This window comes from Malaclemys terrapin, chromosome 4 (genome assembly GCF_027887155.1).
Source record: "Malaclemys terrapin pileata isolate rMalTer1 chromosome 4, rMalTer1.hap1, whole genome shotgun sequence".
NCBI classification, from domain to species: domain Eukaryota; kingdom Metazoa; phylum Chordata; order Testudines; family Emydidae; genus Malaclemys; species Malaclemys terrapin.
This window is the reverse complement of record NC_071508.1, coordinates 130358221-130380922: the sequence shown is the minus strand read 5'-3', so window position 1 is coordinate 130380922 and position 22702 is coordinate 130358221. Positions and strand designations below refer to the sequence as shown.

General features: G+C 43.1%; 1 long non-coding RNA gene across 1 annotated transcript in view; it reads left to right on the top strand.

Moving 5' to 3' along the window:
• The window catches only part of LOC128837365 (uncharacterized), a 165347-nt gene extending 142995 nt beyond the window's left edge, over positions 1-22352 (top strand). Inside the window, exons 3-4 of the long non-coding RNA XR_008444929.1 lie at positions 19867-19952; positions 22018-22352. This is a non-coding gene — a long non-coding RNA (uncharacterized LOC128837365). The remainder of the gene's footprint in view (positions 1-19866; positions 19953-22017) is intronic.
• Positions 22353-22702: the final 350 nt, after the last annotated feature.

Below are 22702 nucleotides of genomic sequence, written 5' to 3'. Positions count from 1 at the left end.
TACTTTGCATTTGTCCTTATTTGAATTTCATTCTGTTTACTTCAGACTATTTCTCTAGTTTGTCCAGATCATTTTGAATTTTAATCCTATCCTCCACAGCACTTGCAACCCCTCCCAGCTTGGTATTGTCCACAAACTTTATAAGTATACTATCTTTCTAAATCATTGATGAAGATATTGAACAGAACCGGACCCAGAACAGATCCTTGTGGGACCCCACTTGATATACCCTTCCAGCTTGACTGTGAACCACTGATACCTACTCTCTGGGAACAGTTTTCCAACCAGTTATGCACCCACCTTATTGTAGCTCCATCTAGGTTGTATTTCCCTAGTTTGTTTATGAGGTCAGGAGAGACAATATCAAAAGCCTTACTAAAGTCAAGATATACCACCAGCTTGTTACCCTGTCAAAGAAAGCTATTAGGTTGGGCTGACACAATTTGTTCATGACAAATCCATGCTGACTGTTATTTATTACCTTATTACCCTCTAGATGTCTGAAAATTGATTGCTTAATTATCTCCATTATCTTTCCGGGTACTGAAGTTAAGCGAACTGGTCTGTAATTCTTTAGGTTATCTTTATTTCCCTTTTTATAAATTGGCACTATATTTGCTCTTTTCCGGTCCTCTGGAATCTCTCCCATCTTCCATGACTTTTTAAAGATAATCACTAATGGCTCAGATATCTCCTCAGTTATCTCCTTGAGTATTCTAAGTATTCTAGTATGTATTTCATCAGGCCCAAGTGACTTGAAGACATCCAACTTGTCTAAGTAATTTTTAAATTGTTCTTTCACTATTTTAGCCTCATTTTCACCGGCATTCACTATATTAGACATCCAATTATTATTAACCTTTTGGTAAAAACAAACAAAAAGTCATTTAGCATTTCTGCCATTTCCACATTTTTTTGTTATTGTTTCCCCCTCCCCCCATTAAGTAACAGGCCTACCCTGTCCTTGGTCTTCCTCTTGCTTCTAATGTATTTGTAGAATCTTTTGATACCATGTGTGAGTTTCACAAGTTAATTACAAATCATGGAAAGTAATATCTCCTTTTAGCACTTTTAAATCTATTGCCATTCAGTTTCATGATCTGTCCCCTGCTCTTGCATTATGCAAAAAGGTAAATTGGAGTGATTCTTTACTATTCTTTATTTTGTATACCTCTGTCATGTCAACTCTTACTTGTCTTCTCTACAAAATAAATTATCCTAATCTTCTCTATATGGAAGTCATTCCATGCCTCTATCAAGCCAAAAATTGTGCTGGAACAAAATTTCAGGGACATTGCACAGTCATTTCACAGATTCCAAGGCTAGAAATGACCAATGTGATCATCTAATCTGACCTCCTGTATAACACAGATCCTAGAATTTCCCCCAAACTAATCCCTAGAGTATAGCTTTTAGAAAAACATCCAATCTTGAGTTAAAAATTGTCAGTGATGGAGAATCCACTATGACCCTTGGTAAATTGTTCCAATGGTTAATTACAATCACTGCGAAAAAAGGTATGCCTTATTTCCAGTCTGAATTTGTGTAGCTTCAACTTCCAGCCTTTGGATCATGCCATCATCTCTGCTAGATGGAAGAGCCCATTATTAAATATTTGCTCCCCATTTAGATACTTACAGACTAATCAAGTCACCCCTTAAGCTTCTCTTTGTTAAGATTAAGGTTAAATTGACCTCTTTTGTTCTGTCACTGTAAGGCATGTTTTCTAATCTCTTAATCATTCTTATGGCTCTTCTCTGAACCATCTCCAGTTCATCAACATCCTTCTTGAATTGTGGGCACCAAAACTGGTTACATTATTCCAGCAGTGGTCACACCAGCAACAAGTACAGAGATAAAATAACCTCTCTACTTCTACTCGAGAGTCCCCTGTTTATGTATCCCAGGATCACATTAGTTCTTTTGGCCATGACATCACATTGGGAACTCATGTTCAGCTGCATATCGACCACAACCCCCAAATCTTTTTCATAGTAACTGCTTTCCAGGATAGAGGCCCCCATTCTGTAAGAATGGCCTAAATTCTTTGGTCCTAGATATATACATTTACATTTAGCCATATTATTTTCCCCTAATACAGAACAGAAATATTTATAGAAAAAACTTACTGAAGTGGGTTTTTTCCTAAAATTCCTATTATTTGTAATATTTGTTTATACTTTCAATTTAAAAAGTTACATGAGCTAAATTCATGTAAATCTAATATACACCAGAGCCAAATGCCCCATACCACAAACACTGACATTACTGCTAATAATTTTAAAAAAGCTAACTAATTTTCCTAAATATCTAATTAGCCTCATAAGCAATTTTGCATCAGCCAATAGCATTGGCTTAAAAAAAACAAAACTCAAAAAACCTCAGGTTTCAGAGTGGTAGCTGTGTTAGTCGGTATCAGCAAAAACAATGAGGAATCCTTGTGGCACCTTAGAGACTAATAAATTTATTTGTGAATAAGCTTTCGTGGGCTAAAACCCGCTTCATCAGATGCTTGGAGTAAAAAATACAGTAAGCAGTATATATATGACAGCACATGAAAAGATGGGAGTTGCCTTACCAAGTGGGGGAGGGGTCAGTGCTAACTTTTGGCTTGTGGATCTCCTCTGTGCTAACCCCACATGCTTTTGTTTGCTTGTAATCTTTAAGCTGAACCCCCAAGAAAGCTCACTATACCTCCATGCACTATACTCACTATACCTCCATGCACCTTCCAATATATAATTACTGCTCATTTACACCTGAAACTTTTTATCTGAAGTCAATATTCTTTCACATTGCTAAAATATGCTAGAGCATGGTTGAAATGAAAAAATGCAGCTTCCATTATAATCATCAATATAACCACTTAGTTCTCAGTCTAATGTACTGACCTCTATGGAAGCCTGCAAATTCCTCTAAATAACTACACCAAGCAAGTTGCATGATAGTGGCTTTTTAAATGAATACAAATGGGCCATTTAAGAACAGATGCAAAAAAAGAAAAAGGCGTCTTTTTCGATTAGATAAAGCATTGCGATGCAGTTTGCTTGCGCAGCTGTTTGTCAATGTGATAAATGAAAAGCCCTACATTCTTCTTTACCATGAGCACCTGTATTCCCTATGCTTATTTCACACAAAGTACTTGCTACTATAACTATCTGCATCTCTTGTTTTTAAAAGATAAATCTCATAATTATTGACTTTCTTATGGGTATAACTTCAACTGCCTTCCTACACCGCCGGCAGCGTAGACATAAGGAGGGGGTAAATAAACAGTAGCTGTCTGTTAGCCTTTAAAATTTCCATTTTGAACTCCTTTAGTGGTCTTGTATTATTTATTTGAACTGTTCAGCTAAATCAAATGTAATGTCGCTCTCTTTTCTTACTTTTCATTTGACAGGAAGACATAACAGGCTTATTACACCTCTACCCCAATATAACGCAACCCGATATAACATGAATTTGGCTATAACGCGGTAAAGCTGCGCTCCAGGGGGGGCGGGGCTGTGCGATCAGGCGGATCAAAGCAAGTTTGATATAACGCGGTTTCACCTATAATGTGGTAAGATTTTTTGGCTCCTGAGGACAGCGTTATATCGGGGTAGAGGTGTATTTCTACTCTAAAGGTTAAATTTTCAAAGTGCTATATTATGTGATAGAAATATACTAAACCTTATAAGCCACCAGTGTTTAAATTGCTGCTGGTGCTGGATAGAAAACTTTTTGGGGAAATCATCATTTTAGAGATAAGTCTGCTTATGGATTATATGAGGTCTCTTTCCTTGTTTTTCGTTACTAGATAGTGGTGTTCTGGTATGACCTTTACTGCTTGGAAACATTTTTTTAAAATCTGATTTATTTAACTGTTTTAGTTTCCTTTTCCATATATCATAATGTTTAATTATGAAAAATGTTCTGACTTTGCTTTCCATGTGCTACATCTTGAAATCTCTTCTACCATCTAGAAAGGCAGCCAATTTGTGCTCATATCAGAGCAGACAGTCACAGTAGAGATGCACACATCATGCTCTTTCCTAAAGTCTTTCCTTTTGTTCTGTCTTGTTGATCTCAAGTTAAAATCATTCAGCTGAAATACCCATTTGCTCTCTGCCTATGGATATGTATATATAATTGGTAGAAAAAAATCTCTTTCTGGAGTGCAGGAGCATTGGAGAGAAGGTCAGTGTTTGAGCATTAACTGAAAGAAGTGAGTCTTGAGGAGGAATCTGGAGGAGTCTTGATCTTCTACTACTTATTTTCTTTTGAAGACACAATGCTCTGTCTGCAACATCAATCATCTCTGCAGCAACTAATCATCACTAAAGGTGGATTGACTTCAGCTGAGGAATATGCAATGAGAACAGATCAACTTTAAGTAAAAAATCTCCTGCTACCTCGCAACTGTCCCTAGTCATAAAGAACAGGAGAAGGAAAATAGAGAAAATGTGGTACATAAGCAGTATTATTTCTAACCAGGAAGATATTCATAAACTTTCCATGAGATGTTAGGAGGTGTTTAATGCGTGCTGCTCTCCTGTGCAATGCTTTGAACATCTCTTTGAAGTAATTTTAGCACATACACAATGACTCCCATTGTAGTCATTCGTAAGAATAGATCAGCTTCCATAAAAAGAGTCAAGAAGATTAGCATATTAAAAACTCACCTATTACTATGAATTCTTAGTAGACTTCTAAATTTCAACTCTAATTTATTTTAGGCTAGATTGTGACTTTAGGTGTGTTAACTGTAGCACCCCAGGAAGCACTGTGACTCAGAGGGACCACTGGATGCACAATTACTACCCTGCTTTCCCCTTGCTTCCAGGGAGTGCTGCTAGCCTGTATCAGCAGCAAATAAGGTCACCTTGGGTGCTTGCTTCAGTATGCTGACCTGGTAGAGGGGGAGAGGAGAGAAGTATTAAAGTTTACTTCCACCTTACATAAGGTCTTAAATCTACCCATTCTCTGCTGATCTGTTCCAAGAAGAATAAACAGGCATGAAGCTCCTCTTATTCCTGTGTGGCTGGACCCAAGTTGGAGATAGCCCATGGAGGCACCTAAAGGGAGAATTCTTACTCCTTCGCATGGGTGCACCAGTCCAGTCTTTTGTTTATATTGACATCACCTGTTGTTGAGATACCTTAGTAGCTGACATTAATGAAACAGTTAATGACTCTCTAACAGAGCCACCTCCTCGCAAAACTCAATGGAGCAAAAACTCTGTTATCCATGTTTTTGGTCTCTGAGTTTCAGGGGGATTCTGCAGCTTCCCTGCCTGGAGGTAGGCCCTAATTGAACAGTTAAGAAGCTCTCTGCGCTTTCCTTTTTTGCATTTAGAGAAAGTTGTATTGTGGATTTGCTGATGGTTTCATCAAGTCATGATAAATAGTTCACTGGTGCTCTCCCCCTCCTGCTCTTCCTGCATCTCTCAGGACCCATTACGCCAGCTCCAGATAGAGTTCTTTAGGGCAGGCACTGCCTATACTTACTGTGCCTAGTGAAATAAGATCTTAGTCATGACTGGAGCCCCTGGGCACTATGGTAAGGCAAGTTATGAGCACCACCCACTGCTCTCTGCTTGAATTATCCAAGCACCCCTACAGTATCCAAATTCCAATTTCCCCGCACCTTCCCTCAGTTTCGGAGGGGCTAACCCTAGCTCTCCTTCTCTGACTGAACTTTCCTGGGACTGAAATTCCAGGGAACACTGAAGGGATTATACCACTGGGTGTCTGCAGGGAGAGACTAAGAGACAGCTGAACAGCTCCCAAGCAGAAGCTGAGGGAGGCTTGGCCATTTCCATCACATGCCTAATTACAGTGATTGCACCCTTGAAATGCCACTATGTTTAAAGCATGTTAGCACAAAGGAGAGTTAAATCCATTAGATCCCATCACTACACATATGAGTATGCTACTTCTTATTGTGGAGTTAGCTGGGCATGCAGCACCGTCCATCACAGCATCAGAATAGAAGCTGGATATTCCACCCAATGGTCTGAAAGGTACATTTTCCTTGAGCAGAACCACACTCATGTCTGGGAATGGGCTGGCTACAGACCCTATCTTGGTTCTGATAGCTTTGTTGTCTACCCAGCCACGCACGGCTACAACATAAGTGTTGCCTTATTAAATATTCCACAGTTCACTGTCAGTTTCCATTTCTACTGCCATGTGTTATGCCCTGCAGGCACCACAATCATCGCTAGAGCACCCCACCATAGAACTGAACCAGTAACATGTAAGCAAATCAAAACCTACATAGGCTGCCAGCTTACAAGACACAGCACTTCTGCTGGGAAAATTCCCCTGGTCTCATGCCCTAGAAGGGTTTTTCTGAGGGCACCTGGCCTTTGAAAAGCAACATCCTGCTTTCCAGAAGTATGTTCATTACACATAAATTGTGATCGCTTCTCTGGGTTCAGTTCTCATAGCGTGAACTTAGCATGTTTGGGGGTGTGAGAGTGCAAAGAGCCTTCTCCTGTCCCTGTGCTGAAGGAGCATGGGGATCGCTGCCTCAGAACTCCCTCAGGGTCCAACCCTGCCTCCACACCAGCCATTGAGCGGGACCAGCAGATTAGAGGTATTAACTGAGTCTTTAGGATTTTAGCCATGAACGCACAACATGAGAAAGTGCAGGGTGCAGGCTGTGCATAAGCAGGATTGGTCTCTGTCTAACTGCCCTTTGAAGTTTGGCTCAGTCAGTTAGAACCCTACTGAGGGTCAACAAAAAACTTGGGGTGTGCAGCAGTCGTACAGAGTGTCCCTGAATTAAACCATCAGCTCAAGACAGTGCATTTTCTCTCTCTCCCCATCACACCCACACATTCAGAGAGAGGAAACCAATAAACATCACAGAGAAATTGTTCATGCAGATCTCTTTGCCACTGAACAAACTGCTCCAATTACATACAGCTCTTTTATACAGTATCATGGCAGTACAACACAATACCTCCTGCTAGTCTAGCTGGCATAGAAATGCTGGGGATTAATGAAATATTGACAAGCTAATGTTTTATTTAATGAAATATTAAAGAGCTAATGCTTTATTTAAAGAGCCACCACATATGAATGGCTGGATTTGGAATTTTATTACAAATTCCTAGAAGATTGGGAAAAATAAATGTTCATGTCCTGCAGCACATGACACTGGAAAGCGGTAGAATGCCCATTACTCCCCAGTCAGAAAAGACACTCAAGAAACATCAGGAACTTACTTCCCTACTTAGAATTTGATGCCAATATTTTGTCCAGCAGATTTAATCAATTCTTCCTACATTATATTTTAAATGGAGCATTATTTGATCATGTATTCATTGTGCAGAGAAGGATAGCATTCCCACAGAACCTGGTGATCTTAGGTCAAGAGCCAACCATGGATAGGGTTTGACTCCTGAACCTTTTCCCTACTAAAAGGCATTTTGTATTTTACTCAAGCTTTCCCAGTGTTTTACAGCCCTTGAACTGCTCTTCAGCATACTTTCTGTAACAGCCACCTGGTGGGTGGCACGCTTTAAACATAGATGGCAGTGAAGTTGTTCTCTCACCTTGCCAGATGCATTTATCTCAGTAGAACCACTCTTTTCTATTCCTTTCTCTGCAGACATGATTATTTGCCATGCTTAGAGAAACAATCATAAAAATACTGCACTTTCCATTTGGAGGGCAATGTTTTAGCTGCCACATAACAGACCCCCAAACAGGTTAAATTACATCCTACAAAGGCAGCATGAATGAGTGCCTGTGTTATATCCCAAACCAGCCCCTTATGCATGCTCCTCACACAATCAATTCATACTGAGAGAAATAATCATCCTTTTGAGGGCTGTGTGTACAGACTATGGGTCAGTCCACACTCTTAGACCACGATCCATAAAGATGCTTCACAGTTCCTCGTGGCAGATGCCCATCAGACCAACTTTTCCAAGAGGCCATAATTTAAGAGCCACTAAATTCCTGCCCCATGCAGCCACCACTGACTTCCTGTGTTCTGAGCTGCACAATGTCCACCTGGGCAAGAATTCATAACCTTTCAGCAAATCATTTAAGACTTCATTCAAAAGCAAAAAAAAAAAAAAAGTAAGAAACTTCACATATGAACTTCCACATATTCGCCCTGAAGTTCTGCAGCATTCAATACAGAACTTTCAAGAGGGTCATGTTGATATACATTATTGATTGTGACAGAATCAATAATGCATAATAATATATATTGCAGAAATTATGTAAATACCATGTACGCAGTCATGGTCATTCTCAACAGTGCTAACCCATATTCTCCATCTACCTTTGTAAATACTCCTGCCTAGCACCACAGTATCTTAGATTCCCTTGCAGCTCGAATAAGAAGCTAACTGTGTTCTTAAAATTAAGGCATTGAATATGTTCTTGATATATATCCCATTGTATCAGGGGTGATATTGGTACACCATCAGTAAAACCTAATATTAAATCAATGGAGCCAAGGTTCTGTCACATACAATGTAAATGCATTTCTTACTAATCAACTACTGTGACAAAGGCTAGGCAAGGGCAACTGGAGCATGCTAATTATTACACCAAGACATGCTTGTTTTACCATTACTCCATCCTCACTCTCTCTCCATCTACTTTTCTGTTTCATCCACCTTGTGTGTCTTGTCATAAACCTTTTAAACTCTCTGGGGTCGGAGCTGTGGGTGAAATCTTGACCCCATTGACTTAAGTGAGGCCATGATTTCACCCTTTAAAACAAAACAAAACAAAACTCTATGTTTGCCCAGAGCCCATTACAATGGGACTCTGATCCTTGATTGGGGGTCCCTAGGTGCCCCTCTATTATAAAAATCACTAATGCTCACAGTTCTATTTTTGCATTGCTTTATTGCTGTTACTCTGAGTTTAGTAATGTTTCAGAAAGCACTAAAATGCTGTCACATCTCAACATAGCACTTTGCCAGTGGTGTTGGTTTACACTTGCGGAAAGTGTTGTGTGGGTAGAGCTATAGACAATGCACCCCACCTGCCCACAGCCTTAGAAGTTGGCTGGGGGCTTTGTCTGGGCCAGCAAGGGAAAGAAAACCCTTGGTACTCCTTCAAGGAGTACATCCCACCCTCCACTGCATGGGGGCATGCAATGCCTTCAAGGTCTTGAGGAGGGAAATTCTCTGGGCTAATTGGTAGGACACAAGGGCACAACAAAAGCCCATTGGCTCCCATGCACTTAATGGGAGGAATTATAAAACATTCTCAGAGCAGGGTCATTCTATCCAGAAAGGAAAGTTCTCCTCCTTCCTTTGGGATTAGAGTAGGACTGGATCTTTTGGGCCTTGCTCGGATATCCCACTAGTCATGTTTTGGGGGCTGGGAAGGAATTTTTTCTTATTGCAAGATTAACCTGGGCAGTGTGAGGGTTTTACCTTCCTCTCAGCAAGCCAGGGACCCAAAGGGTAGGTTAAGTTGCAAAATACAATTTTGTGGCAATTTGCCAGGTACCCAGCACAGATAATTGTTCAATAAGGCTTCTAGTTCCCTGATAAACCAGAGCTGGAGAAGGCATCTCCTAAAGGAGGTAGGTAATGGCATTAGGGTTCCTAGCATCTGGTACAGCAAGGAGACAACCCCCTCAACCCTCAGATGAAGGAGAACGGCGCAGTCTCAGCAATGCTTCTCGGACCAGATTAGCAGGCTGGGTGGCTGTTGGCAGCCCTCCAGCCGGTGGAATGGATTACAAAGGAAGGGGACCTGAACTATATGAGGTATTGCCAGACAGTTCCCAGGTGTGCTACTTAATAAAGGTGCTGCCTAGTTAAACCACATTCCTGGTGCCTTGTCTTTCTTCCTGCAGCATCCAGGACAATATACAGCTGTTAGATGCCAGTGCAAGTGAAGTCCTCCTTCACTGATGTGTTCCCCTCCTTCCCTCCCTCCATCTACTCCACCCTTTTGCAGTTCTAAGTGCCTATTCTGACATGGAGTTTTGCACAAAATACCAGCAGAATTATGTAGAAGCTCTGCATGTGGAACCATGGCAGGTGTATTTAGCCCAAAAAGTTAAACAGAGTGTATACGGTACACTAACCAGGAGAAAATATATTCCATGATAATCTATTCAGTACAAATCCTTATACCAGGCTCATCAGCACAGCACCTGTACATCCAATACACACTTATAAATAAGGGTAATAGAGTCAAATATTGTTCTAGCCATGTCATACCTAAGTTGAATCATACATTTCTCTTCTTTTTCCACTTTAAATTTAAATGCTGATGAAAGGTGCTGGACTGATGACCTTTGAATCTGAAGATCAGAGCTGTCGACAGTCCTGGTTTGGATGAGACAGTTCCAGGCAGTGTCACCCTGTCCCAGGATACCGTTGGCCTGTTGGCAGCCTTGGAGGTGGCTGCAATGATGCTGTTCTCTAAGTCCATCATCATCTCTCCCGCTTACCCTGATGGCAGTTTCTCTCAGCTTCAGGCAGTCAGCTCCCATTGCCCTGGGCTCTGAAGCAATTATGCCACTCAATTGAAATTGTGAATATTACAGTCAAGAGTAGATTCAAAATTCTCATTCAGTGAATATTCATTGCACTTTTTGTGAGGATTCCTGATAGAAGAGCTCACGATTTCAAACACTGGTGGAAAGCAATCACATAGATGTTGTCATGAATGCAGCTGAACCAATATTTATGTTTGAATTAAAATGACTATTCATAGCAATTATCCCTCCATGGTTTTTAAGGAGACACTGCAAAGCCTTGTTTTCCATAAAAACCTTTTCTACCATAACAAGGTTGACATTCACAACAATAGCTTCATCTGCTCAAACAGCTACCCTCAAAAATTAATGAAACCCCATAAAACACAAAAACCAAAACCTCCCAAGCAGAGTTTGACAAGACAGTTAAATTGCTGACAACCTGTCTACAGCAACACTCCCTCTATTGCTATCAGTGGTGCCTCTGCAGCATGGTAATGCTTTGGTGGGAAATTTGAAGGGAAATGCTAGCATAAATGAGGTCTAGAGACCTGGGATCACGTGGATTTGCTATGCTTTGATCTTTGCCCACTGTATGCCTTCACCCATCAAGTGTTTAATATGAAGAATCAAGCATTTGCACAGCCCCTCTTTGTTACCTCTTCCCTGTTTTTAAATGTTGTTGCCACAGTCAAGTTTATATGCCTGTGGCAGGTTGTTCATTTCTCAAGGGTGAGTTCTCAAGTTAAGCTTTGAGTTCATCATCCTGAATAAATCTGTGGATGAACTTATCCCCATTTCTATTGTTTGCTTGGGGCTTCTCTTCTCATGCAATGTGTCTGTGTACAGTGCTCTCTTTGCTAAATGGATTTGCACAAACAACAATCTAATAAGTATGTGTGAAAGCATCAAGAAATGCAGCCACAAGCTTCCAACTAGTCATCTGTTCCAAGACTGTGCACTTAAGGGCAGAGCCATCCCTTGGGTAGGGTGAATTGGGGTGACCGCCCCAGGCCCTGCCCTGTGGGGGGCCTTGCACTTCGATAAAATTGGGACTGTCCCAATATTTAGCCCTTTGTCCCGTGTCCCGACTGATGTACGATCAGGGCACCATTTGTCCTGATATTCAGGTGAAGCAGCGGGTGGGGAGATGAGAAAGGAGGTGGGCGGGCGAGCGGGGTGAGGAGGTGAACGGGCAGGGGAGCAGCAAGTGGAAGGGGGCTGAGGAGACAGGCGGGTGGCGAGGAGGAGAGCAACGGTCGGGGGGGGGGCACGCTGGATGGACAGTAAGGAGACTAGCAGGGAGGCTGATTTGTCCCGGGCGCCGCACCCCCTAGGGACGGCCCTGCTTATGGGGAAGGGTAAATGCACTCAGTCTCATTCTGCTTTGTAGTATCTCTGATAACATACATGGGACCTGATTTTCCTCTTGCTGACTCTGGTGTAAACCAACAGAAACTCTTTTGAGGTCAGTGGAGTTACAACAACAGAAAAACTTTCTAAAGTGAAAGGAGAATCAGGTCCATTGCCTTCAAGGGAGGAACTCCTGATTTACCTTAGTGTCATGTAAAAACCAGGCCCTCAAAATGGAAAGAAGCCCTCTCTCAAAATTAAAAACAACCAGTTTTTTTAATACTAGAAAAATAAAACCAGCAGGCATTCAATCTGGCTAGGAGTATCGAATCATCAGATACTCACCAAGTCAGCTACGAAAGAACTGGTCTCTGGAGGAATTGAACAGAGAGCTACAGGGAACATACATGATGGTCACCTTTGCTAAGAAGGTAAGCAATCATCATCTGTGGCTCCATATTAAGAAAAGTGGTCAGGGAATTCAGCAGGACACAACAACAACAGAACAGTGTGCTGTCTCCTGGAGCAAAAATACAAGATGTTACTACAAGATTGGCTGGGATTATGATATTGCAGGCAAATCTCCAGTGGTGATGATACACATTGGAACCAATGACACAGCATCATGAGGAACTATACAGATTATAGAAGACTTCAGGGATCTTGGAAGGGAAGCTAAAGAAGAGGAAACTCCAAGTGATCATTTTGGAGATCCTTCTGGTCCTGTGAGCGAAAAAAGGCAAAGGGCAGAAAATACTGGAGGTGAACCATTGGCTCTATGACTGGTAGGTTTGGGGTTTGTGGAACATTTGGCCACATTCCCGGGAGAGACGTGGGTAGCACAAATGGGACAGCCTGATTCTCCAAGTTAGTGGGGCTAATCTTTTCAGTGGGAGTCTAATTGGAGTGGCCAGAGTGGGTTAAACTAAAAACACAAGGGAAGGATACTAGGAGATTGGGTAAGAAGTAGTAGAAGGAATTGGAAATTCTCATTGATGCAAAAAAAATCTGATAGAATTGGCATTACTGAAATGAGATGATTTGCATGATTGGAACTACTGAATGAGTAAAACAGGCACGGGGGGCAACCTTGTTTTAGAGTTATTGCTAACCACAGGATCTTGAATGCATAGGGATTAATGTGCTAAATAAAAAACTCCAGAAGGCCTCTGTTACAGACCAGCAAATCAAACCAGACAACACAACAATGAGTTATTCCTTAAGCACCTATCTGTAATGTGTGGGATGAAAGATTGTGTTATTGGGGGCTTCAATTTGAGAGACTTATGCTGGTGGTCCCGTGCATCCAAGTAGTAAAATATCTTTATCCTCTAGAGTTTCTAAAAAATGTAATCTTCTAACACAAAAGGTATCGCACCAAACATGAGGTAACTATTTTCATAGATTCATAGATTCATAGATTCATAGATTCTAGGACTGGAAGGGACCTCGAGAGGTCATCGAGTCCAGTCCCCTGCCCGCATGGCAGGACCAAATACTGCCTAGACCATCCCTAGTAGACATTTATCTAACCTACCCTTAAATATCTCCAGAGACGGAGATTCCACAACCTCCCTAGGCAATTTGTTCCAGTGTTTAACCACCCTGACAGTTAGGAACTTTTTCCTAATGTCCAATCTAGACCTCCCTTGCTGCAGTTTAAACCCATTGTTTCTGGTTCTATCCTTAGAGGCTAAGGTGAACAAGTTCTCTCCCTCCTCCTTATGACACCCTTTTATATACCTGAAAACTGCTATCATGTCCCCTCTCAGTCTTCTCTTTTCCAAACTAAACAAACCCAATTCTTTCAGCCTTCCTTCATAGGTCATGTTCTCAAGACCTTTAATCATTCTTGTTGCTCTTCTTTGGACCCTTTCCAGTTTCTCCACATCTTTTTTAAAATGCGGCGCCCAGAACTGGACACAATACTCCAGCTGAGGCCTAACCAGAGCAGAGTAGAGCGGAAGAATGACTTCTCGTGTCTTGCTCACAACACACCTGTTAATGCATCCCAGAATCATGTTTGCTTTGTTTGCAACAGCATCACACTGTTGACTCATATTTAGCTTGTGGTCCACTATAACCCCTAGATCCCTTTCTGCCGTACTCCTTCCTAGACAGTCTTTTCCCATTCTGTATGTGTGAAATTGATTTTTCCTTCCTAAGTGGAGCACTTTGCATTTGTCTTTGTTAAACTTCATCCTGTTTAACTCAGACCATTTCTCCAATTTGTCCAGATCATTTTGAATTATGACCCTGTCCTCCAAAGTAGTTGCAATCCCTCCCAGTTTGGTATCATCCGCAAACTTAATAAGCGTACTTTCTATGCCAATATCTAAGTCGTTGATGAAGATATTGAACAGAGCCGGTCCCAAAACAGACCCCTGCGGTACCCCACTCGTTACGCCTTTCCAGCAGGATTGGGAACCATTAATAACAACTCTCTGAGTACGATTATCCAGCCAGTTATGCACCCACCTTATAGTAGCCCCATCTAATTTGTATTTGCCTAGTTTATCGATAAGAATATCATGCGAGACCGTATCAAATGCCTTACTAAAGTCTAGGTATACCACATCCACCGCTTCACCCTTATCCACAAGGCTCGTTATCCTATCAAAGAAAGCTATCAGATTGGTTTGACATGATTTGTTCTTCACAAATCCATGCTGGCTATTCCCTATCACCTTACCACCTTCCAAGTGTTGGCAGATGATTTCCTTAATTACTTGCTCCATTATCTTCCCTGGCACAGAAGTTAAACTAACTGGTCTGTAGTTACCTGGGTTGTTTTTAGTTCCCTTTTTATAGATGGGCACTATATTTGCCCTTTTCCAGTCTTCTGGAATCTCTCCCGTCTCCCATGACTTTCCAAAGATAATAGCTAGAGGCTCAGATACCTCCTCTATTAGCTCCTTGAGTATTCTAGGATGCATTTCATCAGGCCCGGGTGACTTGCAGGCATCTAACTTTTCTAAGTGATTTTTAACTTGTTCTTTTTTTATTTTATCCGCTAAACCTACCCCCTTCCCATTAGCATTCACTATGTTAGGCATTCCTTCAGACTTCTCGGTGAAGACCGAAACAAAGAAGTCATTAAGCATCTCTGCCATTTCCAAGTTTCCTGTTACTGTTTCTCCCTCTTCACTAAGCAGTGGGCCTACCCTGTCTTTGGTCTTCCTCTTGCTTCTAATGTATTGATAAAAAGTCTTCTTGTTTCCTTTTATTCCCGTAGCTAGTTTGAGCTCATTTTGTGCCTTTGCCTTTCTAATCTTGCCCCTGCATTCCTGTGTTGTTTGCCTATATTCATCCTTTGTAATCTGTCCTAGTTTCCATTTTTTATATGACTCCTTTTTATTTTTTAGATCGTGCAAGATCTCGTGGTTAAGCCAAGGTGGTCTTTTGCCACATTTTCTATCTTTCCTAACCAGCGGAATAGCTTGCTTTTGGGCCCTTAATAGTGTCCCTTTGAAAAACTGCCAACTCTCCTCAGTTGTTTTTCCCCTCAGTCTTGATTCCCATGGGACCTTACCTATCAGCTCTCTGAGCTTCCCAAAATCTGCCTTCCTGAAATCCATTGTCTCTATTTTGCTGTTCTCCCTTCTACCCTTCCTTAGAATTGCAAAGTCTATGATTTCATGATCACTTTCACCCAGGCTGCCTTCTACTTTCACATTCTCAACGAGTTCCTCCCTATTTGTTAAAATCAAGTCTAGAACAGCTTCCCCCCTAGTAGCTTTTTCAACCTTCTGAAATAAAAAGTTGTCTCCAATGCAGTCCAAGAATTTGTTGGATAGTCTGTTCCCCGCTGTGTTATTTTCCCAACATATATCCGGATAGTTGAAGTCCCCCATCACCACCAAGTCTTGGGCTTTGGATGATTTTGTTAGTTGCTTGAAAAAAGCCTCATCCACCTCTTCCACCTGGTTAGGTGGCCTGTAGTAGACGCCTAGCATGACATCTCCCTTGTTTTTTGCCCCTTTAAGCCTAACCCAGAGACTCTCAACACTTCCGTCTCCTATGTCCATCTCTACCTCTGTCCAAGTGTGTACATTTTTAATATATAAGGCAACACCTCCTCCCTTTTTCCCCTGTCTATCCTTCCTGAGCAAGCTGTACCCATCCACACCAACATTCCAATCATGTGTATTATCCCACCAAGTTTCAGTGATGCCAACAATGTCATAGTTGTATTTATTTATTAGCACTTCCAGTTCTTCCTGCTTATTCCCCATACTTCTCGCATTTGTATATAGGCATCTAAAATACTGGTTTGATCTTTCCTCCCAGTTTTTTCCTGACTCTCCTTTCTCTCTGCCAATATAGCCCACACTCCCTCTTGTTTCCGACTCATTTCCCCGGTCTCCATGTTCCCCACTTACCTGTGGGCTTTGCTCACCTGTCCCCGTCGAACCTAGTTTAAAGCCCTCCTCACTAGGTTAGCCAGTCTGTGTCCGAATAGGGTCTTCCCTCTCCTCGAAAGGTGAACGCCATCTCTGCCTAGCAGTCCTTCCTCGAATAGCATCCCGTGGTCTAGGAAGCCAAAGCCCTCCTGGTGACACCATCTTCGCAGCCAGGCATTCACCTCCATGATGCATCTGTCTCTGCCCGGGCCCCTACCTTTAACAGGAAGAATTGAAGAGAATACCACCTGTGCTCCAAACTCCTTCACCCGTGCTCCCAGAGCCCTGTAGTCACTCTTGATCCGCTCAGTGTCACACCGCGCAGTATCATTTGTGCCCACATGGATGAGTAGCATGGGGTAGTAGTCAGAGGGCCGGATAATCCTCGACAATGCCTCCGTAACGTCTCGGATACGGGCCCCCGGCAGGCAGCATACCTCTCGAGATGAAATGTCAGGGCGACAGATGGGCGCCTCCGTCCCCCTCAGCAGAGAGTCTCCGACCACCACTACCCTACGTTTCCTATTCGCAGTGGTGGCAGCAGACTCTCCAGCCTTAGGGGTACGAGGCTTCTCCTCCTTTACTGTAGGGAGTGATTCCTTCTTTCCTGTATCAAGAAGAGCATAACGGTTACCTATAACCACGGCAGGAGGGTTCGGAGCAAGGGTGGAGCACTGCCTGCTGCCAGAAGTAACCAGCTGCCAGCGTCCACCCTGAGCCATCTCCTCCTCCACCAGTGGTGTATCAGCAGTCCTGTGTACTGGGACAGCTACCTCAGCTGTCTCCACATGGACACTGTCGAGGAATTGCTCGTGGATACGGATGCTCCTCAACCTAGCCACCTCCTCCTGTAGCTCTCTCACCTGCTGCCTGAGAGATTCCACCAGCAGGCACCTTTCACATTGGATGGTCCCCCCAGCCTGGATATCCGTAAGTGGAAATTGCAAGTTACAGTCTTTGCAAAACCACACCAGGATCTGGGTAGAGGCATCCATGCTTAGGCACTCTGTCTGGCTACAGGCACAGGTGGAGGAGACAGAAGCAGTGCTGGCACAGGTGTTGCGGGTCTTCCGAACCATCGTAAGCCTCCCTCTGTCAAACTCCCGTCTGCAGCCCCCTGTCAGCTGAAAGGGTTGTTTAAGCAAACAGTTAGAATGTAGTTGCTTTATAGGTATTAAGGGGAATCAAGAGAAAACAGATGGAACCGGCAAGGGACCCTCGCCCCCTTCCTGCTCCCCTTCCAAACTCCCTTGCGAAACTCCCTGTTAGCAGCCCCTGTTTGGAAAGCTCCCTGGTCGCTTGTGCGCTGCTTTATAAAGCCCTGGCCTGTATGAATGCCCCGCCCACTGATTAAGGCTCAGCCACTTACCAGAGGCTTCTAGCTTTCAAACCTTCCTTTGAAGCTCACAGCTTCCAACTGCCAGCCACAGCACACGGTCCTTCAAACAACCAAAACAAACAGACTGACAAACACAAGCTCAGCACACAGCAAGTAACCCTCAAACACAAACAAACACACACTACAGACAGTCACTTACCCCAAAAGGTTGCTGTATTGCTCCTCCTTCACCTGGAGAACTCCCTTGCGAAACTCCCTGTTAGCAGCCCCTGGTCGCAAAGCTCCCTGGTCGCTTGTGCGCTGCTTTATAAAGCCCTGGCCTGTATGAATGCCCCGCCCACTGATTAAGGCTCAGCCACTTACCAGAGGCTTCTAGCTTTCAAACCTTCCTTTGAAGCTCACAGCTTCCAACTGCCAGCCACAGCACACGGTCCTTCAAACAACCAAAACAAACAGACTGACAAACACAAGCTCAGCACACAGCAAGTAACCCTCAAACACAAACAAACACACACTACAGACAGTCACTTACCCCAAAAGGTTGCTGTATTGCTCCTCCTTCACCTGGAGAACTCCCTTGCGAAACTCCCTGTTAGCAGCCCCTGTTCGCAAAGCCCCCCTTTGAAAAAGGGACCTCATTGTGTCAGATAAAGATGAATCAATCACTGAACTAGAAGTTGGTGGTTGTCCTGGGATCATGACCTGATTACAGTCAATATGTGCAAACACAGGTCATTCCCAAACAGTGCTTCCAAAAGGCTAATTGCTAAAATGTAAGAGAATTATGAACACAATTGATTAGGAGGAGCTCAATCTGTTTAGGTTATCAAAAAGAAGATTGAGAGGTGGCTTCTTTACAGTGCATAAGAGACGTCACAAGGAGAAAATTCTGAGTACTAAAGGGCTCTTTAATCCAGCAGAGAAAGACATAAGAACAAATGGCTGGAAGCTGAAGCAAGACAAATTAAAACTGGAAATAAGGCACAATTTTTAACAGTGAGGGAGATTAACCATTGCAAGAACCTACCGGGGAAGTGGATTTTCCATCTGTTGATGTCTTTGAATCAAGATGGAATGCCTTTGCCAAACACTGTCATGGACTCAATGCGAGTTTAACTGGGTAAATTTAATAGTCTGTTATACAAGAGCTCAGATTACACAATCTAACGGTCCCTTCTGGCCTTAGCAATTTATGAATCTATGAAAAATTGCGTACTGTTTTTCCAGTGTTCCCAATTATTGAATAATCTAATCCACAGAGCCAGATTTACTCCCGCCATTGCCTCTGAGGTCAGAGAACACTTGGAATGAAAGAACATCTTTTTTTCAACCATCTTGGCGTGATTTCAAGAACTTAGTATATGTTTCTTTCAGGTAGAATGTAGTTTCGAGTGAGAATGCCACCTGAAACTCAATGAAATAATAGGGAATGCAAATTTAATTAAACTCCGTTTGGCCTTATTGATTATCAATCATGGTGGGTAATACAGATTCATACAAACTACTGAAAAAAACTAAACAAAGAAGAATGAGGCTGAAAGTAGCACCACTGGTCACAGGGAAATATAATTAATCAGAATAGAACACAACTCTCTGTTTCACATCACCATGCTTTAACAACTTCATTTTCTTTGGATCCAAGGCTAGGAAATACCTATCGGTGCACCTCACATAATTATCTCCCAGGGGGTGGAGAGGCACAAAGTTTTTTAAACTTGATTTATTCTATATCTGAAGCCATTAGGTTACAGGTGGCATGTTTGGAATGCCTACTGCACAAGCCTTAATATAATAAAAGAATATAAGAATGGCCATACTGGGCCAGACCAATGGTCCATTCAACCCAGCATCCTGTCCTCTGACAGTGGCCAGTAGCAGGTGCTTCAGAGGGAACGAAGAGGATCAGACAATTATTGAGTGATCCATCCTGTTGTCCGGTCCCAGCTTCTGGCAGTTGGAGATGTAGGGACACCCATGTGGGGTTGTGTCCCTGCCCATCTTGGCTAATAGTCATTGATGGACCTATCCTCCATGAAGTTATCTAGTTCTTTCCTGAATCCAATTATACTGTTGGCCTTCATAACAAATCCTGACAACGAGTTCCACACGTAGACTGTACGCTGTGTGAAGAAATACTTCTTTATGGTGGTTTTAAGCCAAACGTCTGATTTTCAAAGATGGTAGTAATCAGCTGTGCACCCCTAATTTGAGTGTACAAGCACCATGATTGTCTGTATGAATCATGCATTTTCAAATACAAAAGGCCAGTTAGACACAACTGCATGCACATGTCAAAATATCATTTTTACTTTTTAGTTCATTTTACACCTGTGCAGATGGTTGCAAAGATTCCTCTGTTGACAAGGCCTAACGAAATATCTTACTTCAGGCAATGAATTCAGGTATCTACTATCTTTCTAACTCCTGTCTGTCTTATTGCTTGTGTTGCCCCAGCACTGGAATGGTCTGAGAACCTCTATTTATGCAGAATATCATTCTAAAACTTGTGAGTTGCCTGCTTGAAATAAGAGAGACTTAATGGGTCTGAGCGTGCCACGGGGTGCTGTAATCACACTCTCTTCCAGCTTCCACAGACACCAGAAAATTGCCTTTTTATGTGATATGAGTAAATATGTTTGGATAAAATAAGAGTCAGCCCAACAAGTTGCATCCCCAGCCCAACAAATTCAGATAAGTTAAGAAAAGCTTCCGAAAAGCAACTAGATTTAATCTGGATGGTTCTACAAACCAGACCCAAATACTTCGGTGTTCACCTCTTACTACCATATGAGTCATCGTAATTATTTGCATCTGTATGAAATTTCATCCCAAAGGCTCCCAAAGTGTTTGTAAACCAGTGCAAAATGTTGCAAAAGGCTCTCTTTATGAATCCTTTGCCAAATGATGGAATGCTGCCACCATGAAGGTGAAACAGAGCAGCTGTTTAATAGTAACCTGCAACAAAAACATTACAAGAGTGCAATTCAGAAAGTAAATCATATCCTGAAGTTAATGCTTGAATAAGGAGTTCAGGACCAAGCCTCATGCAGGTGCACAGCGATAAAAATTACTCCCAGGTGCAAGATGCATTGTGTTGGGGCCAGATTTACAAAAGTATTTAGGAACCTGTACAAGGGTTAACCGGGGCTCGACCCTCTCCGGGGCAGCGGGGAGCCACACCGGCTCACTACATACAGTCATTGTTCGGGGGAATTAGTCTGTCCGCGGGGGTCTCCCTCGGCAGCCCTTGCGGTAACTGAAAGAAACACTGTAAGCCCAGGCCCCGGGTCAGGGCGGGCAACAATGAATCACGGGGTCAGGCCCTCAGGCAGGGCTGAGCAGGAGTAGTACAAACAGTAGGGAGCCCAGGCCCTGGGTCAGGGCGGGGCAGTGCAGAGTCAGAGCTCAGGTCCTCAGGCAGGGCTAAGAAACAACAGTAGGCCCCAAGCCTCCAAAGGCCTGGGAGAGGGGGAGACTGCCACCCACGGGTTGGGTGGCAGTGGGGACACAGGCCCTCCCCTCCACTGCGTCCCAGCCCGGGGCCCTAGCAGCAGCAGAAGACCCGCTGCTCAGTCAGTGGGGATCCTGGCTGCAACACACTGACATGGGCTCTGGCAGTGCTACAGCCAGACTAGGGTCGGCTGCCCCCGGGCTACTTCCAGACTCCTCTTCGGGTAGTACCTGGGTCAGGGTGTTGTCCTCCGGGGGGTCCAGTACCATAGGTTCCTCAGCGAGCGGCAGGCCCGGCAACTCCTCTGGGTAGCGGGCGCAGGGCAGGTCCAGCAACTCCTCCGGGTAGCGGGCGCAGGGCAGGCCCGGCCAGTCTGGTGGCCGCCTTGGGCCGCGGGGTTTTCCCAGCCGTGGGCTAGGCTGGAGGCGTCTGGCCTCCCCGGCGGCTGGGACCTTACTGAGCTCTGAGGGCGAGCCTTTATACTTCCGGGTCGCCGCCTGACCCTCTGAGGGGCGGGCTCAGAGCTCCCCAGCTCTGCCCACTCCGGCCTCCGGATGGGTTCTTCCTCCTCCAGGGCAGCGGGGAGCCACACTGCCTCACTACAGAACTGAAAGTTGCAGGTTGAAGCCTAATGGGATTTACAAAAATGCCCAAGTTAGTTAAGCACCTAATTTGTTTAGATGGTTTTGTAAATCCTATTAGGCACCTACTTGCATCTTTAGGCACTTAATACCTTTGTAAATATGGCCCTTCATTCTCCAAAAGACCTTATATATACACAGCCTGGGGTTAAAGTTTTCAGAAGTAGCTAAGGGTATGTATGTCTTCACTCTTGGGTGATCAGCACCTATGTCCGAGCAACGACAATGCAATTGGACCAGGAATTAGTTTGGCCCTCTTTCTCTAAACGCTTCATCAAAAGTTCTAGCTTTAATTAAGTCTTTTCCATTATCATTTTGCCTTATGGCTATTTCACCTCTTTAAAACATCACTTCTCTGTTTATTCTTTGTTATAGATGGAGACAGCTTCCCAGTCACCATTATGCTTTAACATACAAGTCACAACCTGGAAGAATTAGTGAGCTGAGTATTGGCCTTTTCAAAAGTTCCGACAACCACTGCTGTCAAACATGTAGAATTCAGTCTCACATTCTGCTCTTCTGTCCTTGTCATCCACTAGTTCCAATCCACTGACCTTTCCTGCACAGTAAAGTCTGACAACATGTGGAAGACATTGTATAACTACATAGTGTCAAATATTATTAGATGTGTCCATGGTCTGTTGTTATTGCTGTCTCAGGTACAGGACATTTTCAGATCCAAATACAAATAAAAACACTTCTAGGAATTATATTGACTTGTGTAGTCTAATTCAGCCAAGCCTTAGGAATATATTTAAAGAGGGTACAACTTCTTCTAAAGGAAGTACAATATATTTAAAGTGGATCGCTGACCTTTAGTCTCTGACTTGATCTTGGAAGGTCCATATGTGAATATAAATATCAATCTATATGTTATAAATTAAATTGCTTAAGAAATGCTATAATATAAGCAGGGAAACATAAATATAATAAGTAAATAAAATAGGTAATAAGCTTAATTAAGGTCTAGTAAGGTATAGTGATCAGCATGAGGCCTAGCAAGGCCTGGCAAGTAGCATAATTATTTGATGTAGGGTTGCAAGGTTTATAGGAGCTTTAG